We start from the raw sequence: 13,861 nt of genomic DNA, 5'->3' as shown, positions 1-13,861 counted from the left end.
CTTTATGCAGTGCTAAGGGTGGAACCTAGGGGTTCAAGCATGCTAGGCAAACTCACTATGAACTGAGCTGTATCCCCATTCCCATTCCATTTCTTCTTATCCTCTGATCAGCTCTGGAAAAGAGAAATACTTGCTTCTTTTTTTTTTTTTACAAAGAACACAGAGAAACAGCTTCTGAGACATCCAAGCACTTGACCAGAATCACACAGCTTTCAAAAACTAAGATTTGAACCTCGTACTTTCTACTTATCAACCATTGAGGTTTTGTTTCTTTGTTTGTTTTTATAAATGTCATACTCTAGTGAAGTAGTTCAGCAGGTAAAGCCACTTGATGCTAAGCATGATGGCCTGAGTTTGGTCCTCAGGGAACTGACTCTCACAAGTTTTTGTTTTGTTTTGTTTTGTTTTGTTTTGTTTTGTTTTTGACTTTCACATACAGACGGTGGCATATGCAAAACAAATACATGTGATTTAAAAGTTAAAACGAAACCTGTTGTTTTGTGAGATATAGCTCCATATGAAGAACAGATTTACATATTACAAAACCCTAGTATATAAAGTGGATAATTTGAAAAAAGTCAATTTCTGATAATATGGCTATAGAAAATTATTCAAGAATATTTTGCCTTGAAGGTGTAGCTCAACTGGTAGGGTGCTTGCCTAGAATGCACAAAGCCCTGATTTTATTCCCCAGCATCTCATAAAACCAGACATGGTGGCATATTCCTTTTGGCCCAAGAACAGGAGATAAAGACAGAAAGAGCAGATGCTCAAAGTTACCCTTCAGATAACAGTGAGCTCAAGGACAGCCAAGGCTTCCAGGATTCTGTCTTTGGAAAAGATTCATTCACTGGGCAGTGGTGGCACATGCCTTTAGTCCCAGCACTTGGGAGGCAGAGGCAGGTGGGCTTCTGAGTTTGAGGCCAGCCTGGTCTACAGAGTGAGTCCCAGGACAGCCAGGGCTATACAGTGAGACCCTGTCTCAGGAAAAAAAAAAGAAAAGAAAAAAGAAAAAAAAAAAGAAAAGAAAAACAAGAAAAGATTTATTCATGAAGCTGGGTCAGGAATTTAAGAGTACTGGCTGCTCTTCTAGATGACCCAAGTTTGTTTGACAGCACCCACATGGCAGCTCAGAACCATCTGTAACTCCAGTTCCAGGAAAGTCAATGCAGTCTTTTAGCATCTGAATACCAGGCAGGCATATGCTGCACAGACATACATGCAGACAAAACACTCATACACATAAAATAGATTAAAATTTAAGCAGATTTACTTATGATCATTTTGTAGTTGTTTTATTTATTTCATGTGTATGGGTTATTTGATTTTTAATTTTTGAGACAGTGTCCCACTATGTAGCCCTGGCTGACCTGCAACTTGCTATGTAGCCCAGGTTGGCCTTGAGTACACAAGAGATCTGCTTGACTCCACTTCTGGAGCGCTGGGAATAAAGTCATGCTTCATCATGTCTGGCTTTGTAGGGGGGTTTGCATGTATGTACGTATGTACGTAACTCGTGCCATAGAATTGAGAAGAAGGTATCAGATACCCTGGGTCTGGAATTGTAAATGATTATGAGCTGCCATGTATGTGATGAGAACTGAACCCAATTTCCCTTGAAGAGCAGCTAGTAGTAACTTGGTCGTTCTTAACCACCAAGTCATCTCTGCAGACTCTGCTTCAAAGTACTTTTTATGTGTAAACATGTTCATTTTACAGATACGGAGAAAATGTTCTGGATAGCTTTATTGAAGCATGATGTACATGCTATAGTTTGTATGTATTTCTAGCTTAAAACTTAATAAGTGTTGGCACTTGTATTCCTTGTTAAATTATTATCGTAGACCACACCCAAAAGTTTATTCTTGTTGCTTGGGAACCTCTGCCACTGGCTCCTCCCTCTCTGTACTTCAAATGATTATATGTTCTCTATCTCTGTTGATTAGTTTGCATTTTCTAGAATGTTCTAGAAATGAAATCACACATATTCAGAATATGTGTCTGTTTTTAACTGGTTTCTTTCACACAGCATGATTATCCTGTAATTCATTCTTTGTCTTTTGTTTTTCCCAGACAGGGTTTCTCTGTGTAGCACTGGCTGTTCTGGAACTCACTCTGTAGACCAGGTTGGCCTCAAACTCAGACATTTGCCTGCCTCTGCCTTTTGAGTTCTGAAATTAAAAGTATGTGCCACCATTGCTGAGTGAAAACCACTTTTTTAGTCTATTTCTATTGTTGAAGGACATTTAGATTACCAGTTGTCTTTGGCTTTTACAAATAAAGTAGCATTGTACATATATTTTAAGCTATGTTTTACATTATGCCTTGACAACTTTATAATATGTATAATGTATTTTGTCCATATTCACTCCTCTCCCCTCCCCAGTTACTCTCTTTTATTTCCTCTCGGCCCCTTTAGATCTTCCCCTAAATCCCTGTCCTACTTTTTTTTTTTCTGTAACCCACACTGAGTTTAATTCAGGTTGCTTGAATGAACATGGGTGAGGTGAGTGTGGGAGTTATTTATATAAGTGTGGGCAGCTGATCACTGGAGAAAATGACTCCCTCTCCGCCAACGTCCATTATCTGACATAGCTCATTAGGCTAAGGGCCCCATGAGCCTGTCCCCCTCTTCTGCTTACTCCTGTACAAGTCTTTGGATAACTTCTTATATTTCTTGGAGGGGAGATTTTTTTTTGTTTTTTTTCAAGACAGGGTTTCTCTGTGTACCCCTGGCTGTCCTGGAACTCACTCTGTAGACCAGGCTAGCTCGAACTCTCAAACTCAGAAATCCGCCTGCCTCTGCCCCCCAAGTGCTGGGATTAAAGGCGTGCGCCACCACTGCCAGGCTGGGAAGTGTTTTCTTAGAGCACAAAAAAGTTGTGTTCCAGAGATAGCCAAGGTTGTACCTTGTGCTGCAGCTGGACCTTGTAATGTATGATAATCACCAGGCAGTACTGGTTTTGAAGGGATGAAGGGGTCATGGAGAGCAACTAAAGTTGGCACAACAGTGAGAGGCCAGGAAAGGCCACTGGTGAAAGTGCAGCCTCAGATGCAGTTGACATCCTAGGACTGAAAAGGTCATGCAAAGAAGTTGAATCTTAGCATCATGAAGGGAACCTCTGAGAAGTTATTGGTGAAGCCTAGTTGCACTGAAAAACCCACAGCATAGCCGGGTGGTGGTGGCACACACCTTTAATCCACAGCATATTGAGGACAGCAGCAGCAGTGGAGGGGAGTCATCCAAATCCTGGAGTGCTACAGAGGGTAGAGCTGGAGATGTGACCCAAGCCCTTTGGAGGAGTCTAGAAGAGAATGTGTGGACTCCAGCCATTGGAACAAGAAGCTGTAATGCTGAAGTTGCCTTGAAGCCTACAAGGTGTTCCAGATGCCACAGCCATGGGATTCCTGTGGAGGAAGCTGCTGACAGGGAGTGGAACCAGCCCAAGAGCAAGAACTGTGTTGCAGTCAACAAAGCTGAAAGGAGATGCAGAGTTTGGAGTTTGCCCAGCTGGCTTTGGTCTTGTTTTGATCCAGTATTTCCTCACTATGATGTTTTGGAATGGTAATTTTTACCCTTTGATTTTGGAAGTATGTGATCTGCTTTTTGATTTTGATTTTATAGGGAGTTACAATTAAGAGATTGCATGAATCTCAGAAGAGACTTTGAACATTTAAGCATTTTTTTTTTCTGAGACAGAGTTCCTCTGTATAGCCCTGGCTGTCCTGGAACTCACTCTGTAGACCAGGCTGGCCTCGAACTCAGTAATCTGCCTGCCTCTGCCTCCCAAGTGCTGGGATTAAAGGCGTGCGCCACCACCGCCCGGCTACATTTAAACATTCTTAAGACTGTGATAGATTATGGGGACTTTTCAAGTTAGACTAAATGTATTCCGCATTATGCTATGGCCAGGTATGGCCCCCATAGATTCATGTGTTTGAAGAGAGCCAGGGAATGTGATGATTTGAATATGCTTGGCCTATGGGAAATGGCACTATTAGGAGATGTGGCATTGTTGGAGTAGGTGTAGCCTTGTTCGAGGAAATGCATCACTGTGGGAGTGGACTTTGAAGTTCCACCCAGTGCAGAAGAGACAGTCTCTCTTGGTTGCCTTCTTATCAAGATGTAGAACTCTCAGCTCCTTCTCTAGCACTATGTCTGCCTGTACACTGCCATGCTTCCTGACACCATGATAATGGACTGAACCTCAGAACCTGTAAGCCAGCCCCAATTGTCTTGGTCATGGTGTCTCTTCACAGCAATGGAAAGCATAAATAAGATAGCAAACTAAGATTCCCTCTGACCCATCTTGCTGGCCTACATTTTTTGTTTTGTGTTTTGACACAGACTCTCACTATGTATTCTAGGCTAACCTCAAATTCCAGCTCTACCTGCCTCTGACTCCCAAATGCTGCAATCTCAAGCAAAGAATAAATAATATTTCAGGTTGTTAACTTGTACATATACAATTATACTTATTCTACCTATAGAGTAAATTCTTCAAACTGGAAAACTAGGTCAAAGGGGACTCATGCTTATGGCTCAGGGAGATGTTACCAAATCGTTATCCATGGGAACTAGGCTATCATATGCCAACATTGTATAACTGTTCACTTTTTTTCTCCTGCTATTGTCCACAAATTATTTCATTAACTTTTTGGACATTTGCCAATCTGATAGGCAGAAAATGACATCTCACACAGTTTTCATTGTCATCTGAGTGCAAATTATCTTTCCAATTATTTAATAGCCCTTTGAATGTCTTTCATATAGTTCTCTTCCTCCCCTCACCCCAAAATAAGATTGAAGGGACTGGCAAGATAGCTCAGTGGATAAAGGCTCTTGCTGCCAAATGTGATAAGCTGAATTTGATAATGTGATCCACATGGTAGAAGGAAAAAACTGACTCCTACCAGTTCTCCTCTGGCCCCCAAGAGTGTACCACACTCTTCCCTGCCCCCTCTTTCTTTGATTCTGTCTCTTTCTGTCTCTCTCTCTGCCTCTCTCTGTGTCTTTCTGTCTGTCTCTCTCTCTTTCTCCCTCAAGCTCACATACACTTGCGTACATACATCCACACAGAAAATAAATATAATACAAAATTTTAAAAAGATTACTGGCTAAGCCAGGCATGGTGGCTCATGCCTTTAATCCCAGCACTCTGAAGGCAGAGACAGATAGGTGGATCTCTGTGAGTTCAAGGTCAGCCTGGTCTACAGAGTACATTCCAAGCCAACCAGTGCTATGGATTACACAGAGAAACCCTGAGTTGTAAAACAAAAACAAACAATGGGTAGCACTTTGGACATCTAAACAAAAACTAACTTGGAAAATATAAATAATACAGAAAGTCAAATAATTGTCCACACTTTCTTTAAAAAGTGTTTATTTTATGTGTATGTTTGTATGTATGCCTGAGTGAACATACGTGCACTACACATGTGTGCAGGAATCCACAGAAGTCGGAATAAAGCACTGGGTGCTGGGAGCTAAAGTCAGGTCCTCTGCACTGTGGCAAATGCTCTGAACTGCTGAGTTGTTTTTCAAGGCCCAAATAATATAATATTTTTTATATCGTATTTATTTATCATGTGTTTGTGTATATGTGAGCATGCACATGCCACAGCATGTGTGTGGCGGTCAGAAGACAATTTTTAGGCATTGTTCTCTCCTTCTACTAAGTGGGTCCCTGGACTTGAACTCAGACTGTTCAGGCTTGGTTGCAAACATCTTCACCTGTTGAGCAATCTCATGGCTCTCTATTTTAAAACAAACAAAACAAAACAAAGAAACAGGGTCTTGTGTAGTCCAGACTGGTCCCAAACACTGTTTAGCCAAAGATAACTACGGACTGTTGATCCACTGAAGTGGTTACAGGTGTGAGTCACCAGGTGCTTTAGAATTTCTTGATCCTCTGTGTTGATTATTTCAAAAGACCAGAAACTGTTTTTATGTTGGGAAGACAAAGCTGCTGAAAGACATTTTTGTTGTGTTTCTCCTTGGAAGAAAACAACTTCCTTCAGATGTTAAGCAGGTCTAAGTTTCTAAGATTGTAACCCAGGTTCTAGCACCCCCTGTTGGCTTACCAGTGAGCAGCCCTTACATATGCCAGGAAGAAGGACTGCCAAGTTAACCTGGCCAGTCATAGATGCCCACCGTAGCCTGGCGAGACGCATGATCAACATGCCCATAGACTCTGTCAATAGTCAAGTGGGTACGCACGTGATGAACCGCAGATTATCCTTCCCTTACTCTTCCCCTTTCTGCAGTATTTCATTGAGTCAATACACACATGTGTGAGATGTATGTGCCACCTAGTGTATGTGTACTTAGAGGACAATTTGTGGGAGTCAGTTCCCATGTCCTATCATATGAGTTCTGTGGATTGAACTCTGGCCTCAGCTTCATGGTAAGTGCTTTACCCACTGAGCCATCTCACCACCTCCCATCTCACCTCAGTATTCATATAGCAAACATCTGTGGGGCACCTCCTTTGCACCACATTTTGTTCTCATCACTTGAGTCAAAAATCTTTTTTTTTTTTTTTTTTTTTTTGGTTTTTCGAGACAGGGTTTCTCTGTGCAGCCCTGGCTATCCTGGAACTCACTCTGTAGACCAGGCTGGCCTCGAACTCAGAAATCTGCCTGTCTCTACCTCCCAAGTGCTGGCACTAAAGGCATGCGCCAACACTGCCCAGCTGTCAAAAATCTTTAATATAGAAACAATCATAATTACTGTTCAGGAAAGACATAATCAGTAAGACAAGTTAGAAAGAGAGAAAGTATACAGATCTAAGGAGGAAAAATAATCAAAGAAGGTAAAGAACATATAGATTGAAGGAGGGATAGTAATAGTTTAAAATGGAGTGGTTAGAAATGGACTCGGTGAGAAAAGCAAGGAAGTTAGGAAGTGAAAGAGCTGGCCAAGTGGATTATCTGATGTAATAATATTCCAGAAAGGGGAAATTGCCAGTGCAAAGGTCCTGTGGCAGACGTGATTACGTATGATCAGAGTAAACAGGAAGGAGGGCCATGGGCTTAGGGCAGAGGAGTGAACGGCAGGGAGAGAGGGAAAGCCACCTGCCAGGATGGCTCACTGGCCTGTGGACCCAAGTTTAATCCTTGGGACCGGCATGATGGAGGAAGAGAACTGACTTCTGTCCTCCATTTGTGTGTTGTAGGCTTAAACCCACGTGCATACACACAGTAAAGAAATAAAATAAGGAACATTTTTTTTAAAGAGGGTGGTGCTGGGCGGTGGTGGCACACGCCTTTAATGCCAGCACTTGGGAGGCAGAGGCAGGCGGATTTCTGAGTTCGAGGCCAGCCTGGTCTACAGAGTGAGTTCCAGGACAGCCAGGGCTACACAGAGAAACCCTGTCTCGAAAAATCAAATCAAATCAAATCAAATCAAAACAAAACAAAACAAAAAGAGAGTGGTAAGTCAAGTCAGGAAGATGACAAAGGTAGATCCTTAAAGGTACTGGGAAATGACTTGATCTTTTTGTTTTTGTTTTTTTCAAAACAGGGTTTCTCTGTGTAGCACTTCTGGAACTCTGTAGACAAGGATGACCTCAAATTCCTTGCCTCTGACTCCCAAGTGCTGGAATTAAAGGTGTTCACCACCACGCTGGACTATGGGACTTCATCTTTTATTAATATGTAAGTTATATATAGTACTCTAGCAGACAAGACTTAGATGTCAAGAGCTTCTCTCCAGCTGGTTTGTGGGCTCACACAGAACTGAAATGATGAGAGGAAAGGGTGACTTCCTTAGCCCAGGCTGGACAAGGAAGGAAACCACGTGGTGGTGAGGCATAGTTGGATACTGGATAGATTTTGAGAAAATGAAGGACTTGCTGATCCTTGGAATATGGGGTTCTGAGATGGTTAGGGCTCTAACTCAGTTGATAGGGCACTTGTTTAGCATACTCGGAGCCCAGGGTTCCATCTCCAGCACCAGATATATAAACACACACACACACACACGCCCACACGCCCGCACACATGCATGCACGTGTGCCTGTGGCTACATAGAGAGTTCTAGGCTAGTTTGCGATACATAAAACCTTCTCTCAAAACAAAACACCTTTTAAAGAGTGAAAAGAGAGAAAGAGAAGACTAACTGATCTTCATGCTGATGGCATAGAAAATCAAAGACAACAGGGTAACCATTAATTGAGATACTGCCCATTTTAATATTTTATTTATTTTGAGATGGGGGTCTCTCTATATAGCCCTGCCAATCCTGGATCAGGCTGCTTTTGAGCACAGAGATCTCTGTTTACCACTGCCTCCTGGGTGCTGGGTCCAAAGGCAAGGACCACTATGCCTGCCTATTGTTTTAATATTTTAAATTGATTAAATTGCAAAGCAACAGGGCCCCAGTCCCTTAAAGCATTATAATTTTTTTTCTAGCTGGATGTAGTGACACACACCTTTAATCCTTAACTGAAGTACCAGGGAGGAAAAGGGAGGCAAATCTCTGTGGGTTCAAGGCTAGCATGGTCTACATAGTATGTTCCAGAACTGTTAGAGCTACATATTGAGACTCTGGTTCAATCCAGGGTCATTTATGACATTTTAATGTCATAACTCTCAGTCTACCTTTAGTTCAGAACATTCCTTCTTCCTCCATTTCTTCTTCCTCCTCTCTGAAGGGTAGGACCTAGAGTCTGACACACACTTGGTGAATACTCTACCACTGACCTGCACCCCTGCTGTCTTCATCTTTTATCACATAGACATGTTTTTTCTTTTCTTTTCTTTCTTTTTTTTTTTTTTTTTCTGAGACAGGGTTTCTCTGTATAGCCCTGGCTGTCCTGGAACTCACTCTGTAGACCAGGCTGGCCTTGAACTCAGAAAACTGCCTGCCTCTGCCTCCCAAGTGCTGGCACTAAAGGCATGCGCCATCACTGCCCGGTGACACGTGTTTTCTTATTTTTATTATATTGGTTAATTATGTGTGTGTATGTATTTGAGTGTGGTCACTTGCACAGCATGGCAAGCATGTGGAAGTCAGAGGACATCCTAAAGTAGGCTCTCTCCTGCCACCACGTGGGTCCTAGAGACTTAGTTCTTGTCCTTAGGCTTTTGCAGGAAGCCATTGTGCACCTGTCTTTGCTCACCAAGTCAGAATCACTGACTTCTTTCTTTGAGAGAGGGTCTCCTACAGTCCAGGCTGACCTCAAAGTTTGATATGTAACTGAGGATAACATTGACCTCATCCCTTTTTTTAAAAAAAAAAAAATTTACATTTTATTATGACTGAAAAAAAATAGCTCAACAGTTAGGAGAACTGGCGATTTTTTTTTTTTTCAGAAGATGTATGTTCAGTTCCCAAGCATCCGCATGGTGACTCACAACCATCTTTAACTCCAGTTCCAAGAAGTCCTTTTCTGGCCTATTTCAGTAATATGTACATACATGCGTGGTACATGTATACATGCAGGCAAAATCCATACTCATGAGAAAATTTTAAATTACATATTTGTTGATATTGGGTATATGTGGGTGCATGTGTTTGAACGTGGGCCTGTGCATGCCACAGTGTGCAAACCACTTGTGGAAGTTGTTCTTTCTCCCCTCTATTTGATTCCTGAGGTTTGAACTCAGGATGCTTCTCTTTGTTGAGGCATCTTTCCAGCCCTTCCCCTGCCCTCCCACACCCCTAACTCTAGAGACAGCAATTTAAGTGAAGTTTGAAATAAAGAACTCTCACCACCTAGTGGTCACATAGGGAATAACTAAGCTCAGGGTTGGTTGGGCTTTTGTTGTTGTTGTTGTTGTTGTTTTGTTTGTTTGTGTTTTGTTTTGTTTTTCGAGACAGGGTTTCTCTGTGTAGTCCTGGCTGTCCTAGAACTCACTCTGTAGACCAGGCTGGCTTCGAACTCAGAAATCCGCCTGCCTCTGCCTCCCAAGTGCTGGGATTAAAGGCGTGCACCACCACTGCCTGGCGGGTTTTTTTTTTTGTCTTATCCTTACCTCCTTCCCCAACTCCCCCCAGACAGGGTCAAATTTATTACGTAACAGGAGAAGCTGTGACTTCTGGACCTCTGACTCCATCAGTCAAGTGCTGCTGGGGTGACAGGGTGTGGGCTACCAGGAATGAATATGTTTGAAAGCAATAGGTAGTCCTCTTGTAAGGTCCTTTTTTATTTGTGATTAGACTCATGTGATACTTCTTCACAAATACCACAATAGTGTGGTTAATGTTTTTTTTTTCCCTCCAATGAGTATTGATGTTTTGCCTGCATGTGTGTGTACCATATGCATATGCATACATGTATATGTACCGTATGCATAGTGTCCAAGCTGGAAGAGGTCATTAGATCCCTTGGATCTAGAAATACAATTGTGAGCTACCATGTGAGTGTTGGGAATTGAACCCTGGTCCTTTGGAAGAGTAGTCAGCACCACTGAGCCAGCTCTCTAGCTCTCCAGCCCTCTGGTAGTTTTAACTAGGCGCACTTGGTGAAAGGAGCAAGGTGGCAGCTGCTCTCTGGTCTAATTACTGTCTATCTTTAAGGGCACATACATGGAGGCTATGTTACTGTTCCATTTCTTCTGGAACTTTCATCCATTTGCTTCACTGTTGAGCCTTACCTGAATCAATTACTTAACTGGCTTTGTTGGCTGGTTGGTTGATAGCCAGAGAGAATCTCTTATTCCAAAATCCCTCAATGGTTTGGAGCTTGGTGTGTAGCCTAGGCTTGCTCCAAACTCCTGGAGATCCTTCTGCTTTAGCCTCCTGAGTACTGGACTTACAGTCATGAATCACTTTACTGGATGATTGATTGCCTTTAATAGTTTGCTCATTTCTTTATTTTTCTTATTTTGTGTGTCTGTGTGTGTTTACACAGGTACAGATGTATTGTGTGTGTGTATGTGTGTGTACGTGTGTGTCTGTGTGTGTTTTCACAGGTTTAGATGTGTTGTGTGTGTGTACGTGTGTGTCTGTGTGTGTTTACACAGGTGCAGATGTGTTGTGTGTGTGTACGTGTGTGTCTGTGTGTGTTTACACAAGTGCAGATGTGTTGTATGTATATGTGTGTGGAGGCCAGAGGACAACCGTGGGCATTGTTCCTCAAGTGTCATCCCTCTTGTGTATTTTGACTCAGGGTCTCCCACTGGCCTGAAACTTGCCAAGTTGACTACTAGGCTAACCAGCCAGAGAGCCCCAGAGATTTTGTTGTGTCTGCTTTCGCAGTGCTGGGATTACAACCACTTGCCACCATGGTCAATAAACAAACAACAACAAAGAAAGAGAGTTATGAAGAATGAAATTTAGGTCTTGAATCAAGCTGGTTTTCTTCTTCCACTATGTGGGTTCCATGGACTGAACTCAGGTCCCTAGGCTTGGGAGCAAGACATCTTGCCCTTCTAGTTCTTCCTCTTAAGCACCTACTATTGAACCTATAATAAAACTCCTGCCTGAGCCTATCCTGTTGTATGTGAATGTCATTCTTTGAATTCATGAGACAAAAACTGGCTGTCATTAACTCAGTGGAAATTTTATGTGACCATGAAAGTCCATCACCCTAACTCCTGATTTAAACCCTACCTGGAGCTAGGAAGCTTCTGTCAAACTCAAGAACACCCCACTTTTCCAAATCATTAAACTGTGAGAAACCCTTCTGTCCTAGTTTGGGTTTTATTGCTGTGAACAGACACCATGACCAAGACAACTCTTATAAAGGACAACATTTAATTGGGGCTGGCTTACAGATTCTGAGGTTCAGTCCATTATCACCAGCATGGGGAAGCATGGCAACCTTCAGGCTGGCATGGTGCTGGAGGAACTGAGAGTTCTACATTCAAAGGAAGCCAGGGGCAAACTGTGTTCCGAGTGGCTAGAAGAAGTGTCTCAAAGCCATCCCCACAGTGACACACCTCCTCCAATAAGGCCACACCTGATAGTGCCACTCTTTGGGCTAAGCATATTTAAATCTCCGTACCTTTGTGCAATAACCAAATTTGCTCAAAGCTAGGGAATGTAGCACGAGGACAGTGGGAATGATACACATGCCAGGAATGATGTGTTCCTTTATCCTCACAGGTAGGAGAGGGATAAATTCCAGAACTCTCTGGGGAGGGAAACAACTGGATATAGGCCACTTGCTTTGCCCAGGGAGGGGAGTGGGTGCAGGGTTGGCTTGTGTTCTTTGAAAGCCCCATCTGTGTCTTCAGCCCAGATGCTGGGAGATCTGAGTGTTGAGAGCCAACCACAGCCTCCCTGGGGCAGCTGCATTCCAGACAGGGGTGGAGGGTAGTCTGGCATATATCTAGGAGGTCCTTGAAATGGCGAAAGAGCCCAAAGTGCTTCCAAGGGCTTCATGCACATTCTGGCGTGGCTGAAGTTGGCTTCTCCCTCCCACTTCCCTCTGGAGATTCCAGAGAAAAGAGTCCCACTTTTTTTTATGATGAACATGACAGGTGTGTGTGTGTGTGAGGGGTCATTAATGAGCTCTAAGATTATAGCAGCTTTCTAACAGATTTTTTTTTCAATTTTTAAATTAGACTTATTCATTTTTATTTTATATGTTTTTTTTGCATGTATATATGAGCACTACCTGCATGCTTGGTACCTGAAGAGGTCAGAAGTGGGTTTGGGATCCTGTGGAACTGGAGTTACAGATGCTAATGAACTACCGTGTGGGTTCAGGGAATGGGAACTCAGTCCTCTGCAAGAGCAGCAAATGCTCTGAACCGTGGCACTGTCTCTCTTTGCTCTCTTCTTTATCTTTTTTTTTTAATTTTTTGTTTTTTGTTTCTGTTATTTTGTTTGATATTGTTTTTGTTTTTCAAGACGGGGCTTCTCTGTGTAGCCCTAGCTTTTCTGGAACTTGCTTTATAGACCAGGCTGGCCTTACGTTTAGAGAGGTCTGCCTGTCTTTGCCTCTCAAGTGCCGGGACTTTTCAATCACATTCTCTCTCTGTCTCTGTCTCTGTCTCTCTCTCTGTCTCTGTCTCTGTCTCTCTGTCTCTCTTTGTCTCTGTCTCTCTCTCTGTCTCTCTCTCTCTGTCTCTGTCTCTCTCTGTCTCTGTCTCTCTCTCTCTCTGTCTCTCTCTCTCTCTCTGTCTCTCTCTCTCTGTCTCTCTCTTCTCTCTCCTGCTGGTGGATGTGAATATAAAGCTCTCAGCTTCTGTTCTAGCACCATGCCTGTCTCCTTCCCATCATGATGGTCGTGTAAGCAAGCCCCCAGTTAAGTGCTTTTTAAAATAAGAGTTGCCTTGGTCATAGTCTCTCTTTATAGCAATAGAATAGTGACTAAGACATATACTTTTCCCCAAGTCACAACAAATAAAGATGCTTCGAGGAAGCCAGGCTTGGGCTACACAGAGAAGCCCTGTCTTGAAAAACAAAAATAAAAACAACAACAACAACAAAAAGATTCTTAGGCAGGAGAATCACACATTTTAAATCATCTTGTACTACACTATGAGACTGTCTCTAAAACAACCAAAATGTATTTATTAGATTGTATTAGCTCAGTGATCTACTATTTGTGTTTCCTTCCTACCACTGAAAGAAAGTTCTGCTGAACGTGGTGGTGCACACCTTTAATTCCAGCTGTCTTGAAAAACAAAAACAAAACAAAAAAGTCTTTAGCTATTTTTAAAGTGTTCCTGTTTGGCTTGGGACTTCTAGACAAGGGGCTGAGTTGCTTATTTTACATATTAAAGCAGACCTGGGCCCCAGGTTTTCCCAGCATCCCTCAGTCCCTACCTGGCATACCCTGTCCCCAACCCTTAACACCAGCCCAGGGGTTGGGCTGCCCTTCCTCCACAGGCTCTTCCCTATGTAATCCATATATCTCCTTATCTTATGCTTACTCTCTCTCTCTCTCTCTCTCTCTCTCTC

Source organism: Grammomys surdaster, unplaced genomic scaffold (assembly GCF_004785775.1).
Source record: "Grammomys surdaster isolate TR1022 unplaced genomic scaffold, NIH_TR_1.0 125271, whole genome shotgun sequence".
Lineage (NCBI taxonomy): Eukaryota > Metazoa > Chordata > Mammalia > Rodentia > Muridae > Grammomys > Grammomys surdaster.
The sequence above is the reverse complement of the archived record's forward strand: the minus strand, read 5'-3'. Positions refer to the sequence as shown.